The sequence below is a fragment of the Helianthus annuus genome, chromosome 17 (genome assembly GCF_002127325.2).
Source record: "Helianthus annuus cultivar XRQ/B chromosome 17, HanXRQr2.0-SUNRISE, whole genome shotgun sequence".
In the NCBI taxonomy this organism is placed as follows: Eukaryota; Viridiplantae; Streptophyta; class Magnoliopsida; order Asterales; family Asteraceae; genus Helianthus; species Helianthus annuus.
Window position 1 is genome coordinate 124,662,862 of NC_035449.2, and position 4,209 is coordinate 124,667,070.

The window sequence follows — 4,209 nt, forward strand, 5'->3', positions numbered from 1 at the left end:
CTAGGGAGGATATTGTCTTCGAATAGTACATTCGATACGAGTTCTAAAGGACCAAAAATAGTGATCAGTCGAGTAAAATGTGTTCATTGGATACAAATCTAAAGATAGGAGAAAAGACGGTATAGAAGAAAGTGGTTTATGAAATAGTTCCAAAACCAAAGCAGATTTGGAAAGCTAAGGTTCTGATGAAATTTCCATCCTAATAGAAATTGTGAAATTGTTCGATGACAAGTGGGATTATGAATGACATTGGTTTCATATGTTGATGTATTTGGTCAACTCAAATCCAATATAGATTGGGTTTCAATTTTAAACTAACGTAGTCTGTTTACGTGTGCATGATAACTAAGTTGTGAAGAAATGTTTATTCAAATTCAACGGATGTTCGTGCCAAAGGTTTAAAAGTGTGAAAACTGAAGATGAGAAAAAGGTTTAAGTTTCCACACAAACAAAATGATAGTATCGCGTTTACATTCATAAATGAAATTTGTTGTCATGGTGTTTTGGAAAATTCTTATTTTATGATTTTGAAAATGTGTTTTCGATTTTAAGGGGGGAAGGAGTAAAAACTTTTAGTAAAAATTCCATAAAATGCAAAAATATTATTTTCAAAATTCCAAAAACAATAGAAAATTTCAAAATTAATGTTTTCAAAATTCCAAAAACAATAGAAAATTTCAAAATTCAGAAACATTAAAAAAATTAAAATGAGTTTATGTTGCGAAAAGAAGGAATGATAGTACATAAGTGGACTATCAGTATATGCTAAAGATTTGCAAAGTTAGAATGTTGTAACAGTCTAGTTGTAAGTGTAGCATGTCTATCGCTTCCGTCAATCACGTATCGTAGCTTAATCAGATGAGACAAGACTGGTGCTGAACTGAGCAATTCATAAAGTACATGTATGTTGAAGTCCATCCATACGAATGGAGGTTGTGCGCCCGTACGAACGGAGGTTGTTACACCCCGACTCGCAGCGGAAGCGCACGCAAGATGCAACAGATACATGGTACAAACGTGCTATTTAAAAGGATATTGTAATACACAACACAAGCATCGGTTACAACATTTGATTATACACTAAGTTTTAATGTACAGGCACTAGTATTCCAAAAGTTGTTTGTCCCTTGCTAAGCATGCTTCTATGTACAGTAATATCCGATCAACAAAACTTGAAACCCATTCGTACTCCCTTTTATTCTTCTTTAGTTTTACCTGAAAAGCATGTTAAGTTTGAACGGTCAACTACAAATAGTTGGTAAGTTTCACTGTTTTAGTTTGTTTCACAATTTAGTTTGACCCGATTGATTAGGTATGTTTGACATGAAATTATACTAAGCCCACAAGTGAAACCTTGACTGTTCTCAAGTGTCGTGTCCCACAACCGACACCTAAGCACTTTACCACCCCAAGTAGCTATGTCTAACACCACATAGCATGTTCACAGAAAATGCATGGACATGTGCAATTGCAGTAGAACCCATAGTATTCGTGCCAGCTCAATTGGGTTTGCCAGACCAATAGTACTATTCACACATCCACTGGCATATAGTTGATCACTCGTGTTTGTGGGGACTTTTCGTGTGTTAGTATAACTCAGATAATTCATATCACAACATGTATGTATGTACAAGTATGTATGTATGTAACATGCATTTCACCCCAAGTAAAACAATAAAACAGTTTGAAAGTGGTGTAGTAAAAACTTACATAATAAGTAAGCACAACAATCAAGCGGGGTATATGTGTCAGTGCTCTACTACTTCAGTCCTGGTATCAGTTAGTGTTGGGTTAATTACCGAAAACAAGGTTCCAGTCAGGAATCGTCCTAACTTGGGTTCGGATGGGAATATTCATCCGAGAATTGACCTATAGCATAACAATAGATTTGTGGGTATTATCTTAGTGTCAGATTTCCGTTTGGCTTCTGGGCACCGTTTTGCATGCCGGTCAAAGTCGCTTGTTTTAGATGTTCGGAAAATGGCATGATTATATGGAATGTACTAATAAGTTGTCCAATAGAAATAATTAACTTTATATTAAGGGAGTTCGGTCGTTTGGGGATCCCAGGTTGCCCAATTTTAAGTTTCCGTTTTTGCCATCGGGCAATCGCCCGAACTGGCGTGTAATGTACCCCAAGTACCCGTTTTGTCCCAGAACAGTCCAGAATAACTCTGGTGTTTCACTTATTGCCAGTTTAGTCTTTGGTCAGTTCGCGATTCCGACAGGTACGTTATGCGTTTACAACTGCTGGTTTTGTATAAAATAAAAAGATTTTTAAATAAAAAAATTATTACTCAATGTATATATTGTATAACATTCTGAAAATTTTTATATTAAATAAAAAAATTATTTCTCAATGTATATATTGTATAAAATTATGAAAATTATATAAGTTGATAAAATATATAGAATTCTAGAAAAATATTTTCAGAATTTATAAAATTAAGTTATTACTTTTAATAAATTCGTGAAAAACTATATTTTAACCGAATAATTTTTGCCCACAATGATTCTACTTTAAAAAATTCCCAAAAATTCACAGAAGTGTACTAATATGTCCAGGAACTTCCTGGAAAAAATTGAGATTTTTCTGAATTCGTTATACCGTGTTTCCAGATACAGAAACTTCGCAAGAACGCGACTTTTGAAACCCAAATAAAACTTAGTTAATGATCCCCAAACTTTTCCAGGATGTTTTGCATATTAAAATCAACATCCCTCTAATTTTTGGTGATTTATTGAGCTCGTTTAGTATTTTATCCGAAATTATTCCTTCAAACAGTTAAAATTTCACCAAATATCACCAAAAATTCAGAAAATTCTAAAATTTTAATTGAGTCTTATTTTCACAATATATGAGCAGCCTGAAAAATTTCAAGTTTATTTAATACACACATACCAAGTTATGCTATAAACAATTCTGTACCTCCTAGATTCGATTTTCGAAAGTTATACCTAGCGTAATTCGCATTTTGACGCAACCATTGCGTGTCCAGAAGTGAGCTAAGATTATTTTTAGTACCTATACACCACAAACAACACAAATATGTAAAAACCCATGTCAATCATGCCTTTGAACCATTATTTTTTCGATTAGTGTTTGATTTGTTCGATTATTGTCGAAAAGTCATGTTTTTTATCCATAGTTCTCAATTTTTCTACCACCCAACATCATGTATGAACTTATCATATGTTTTATGATTATGAACAGGCTTCATGGCCAAAAGCCTAAGAATTTGTGGATCAAAACCCAATTTTTTTTAAATCATGTTTTCATATAAAAAGGACATCAAATAAGCATCATAATTACTATTATACCTTGGGTTATGGTAGAGAATTGTTGTAAAATAGCTTGGACAGAAGTTTGAGTGGTTAAGGGTGCTTGATAATTGCTTAGTGTTGAAGAAATGAAAACAAGAAAAGAAGATATATGTTACGTTGGACCATTCTAGGCTTTCCTAGAATACATTGACTTTTCAAACCTGGAAACTTGCAATATTAGGATAAGTGAACCTGATATTTTAATGTATAGGTTCATTATCGGGTCTTAATCGCTCCCCTGGTTTGTTAAACGGTCGTGAAACAACGCATTTTTAGCGCGGTTTTTAATGTTTTTAAAATATGAACCCAGTTTCAACGAAAACCCAAATGTTTTAAAGTGTTAACTTTATACGTTATATTAGTGTTCCATAAGTGTTTTTAGGCTTGACTGACTGTACAATGCATGTTTGGTCGTTTCTGTGTGCTTTAAATTCAAAGGTGTTCCGCTAACCGGAAGCTGCTTGGTTTGACGTGCCAACTACCTGATAAGGGCACAAATCTTACGTTATGGTCTAAATATCTTGTTCAAGTATTTCCGTGCCCTTAGAATCGTCTACGACACTATCTTTTGTATCCAATTCGGTATTATTCGGTTTATGCAATGTTAAACGGTAAGCTTCCGTTTAACCTGTTTTTAACACACTAAGGCATCTTGATCGCACGGTTTATCATTATTGATCATGTATTACTCATAACGTACCCTTGGATTTATCCGGGTCATGTTTGTTATCGCTTCGTGAATCGTGTAAGTTGAAGGTACAATTAGTGTTTCAGACACAATTAGGATTTACCTGGTTTTTCCGTGGTTGTCACAAAGGTCCAGTCCATTCGTAAGTGTGCATTTGGAAGAATGGACATAGAGTCCATTCAGACAAATGAAAAAGT

The 4,209-nt window shown here is 34.1% G+C and overlaps 1 long non-coding RNA gene across 1 annotated transcript; it reads right to left on the reverse strand.

The window, feature by feature from the left end:
• Window positions 1–880: 880 nt before the first annotated feature.
• On the reverse strand, window positions 881–3,476 carry LOC110922809. The gene is made up of 4 exons (XR_002583496.2): window positions 3,322–3,476; window positions 2,959–3,025; window positions 1,711–1,770; window positions 881–1,215 (listed from the first exon to the last, which is right to left on the reverse strand). It is a non-coding gene; the product is annotated as an uncharacterized LOC110922809 (long non-coding RNA).
• Window positions 3,477–4,209: the final 733 nt, after the last annotated feature.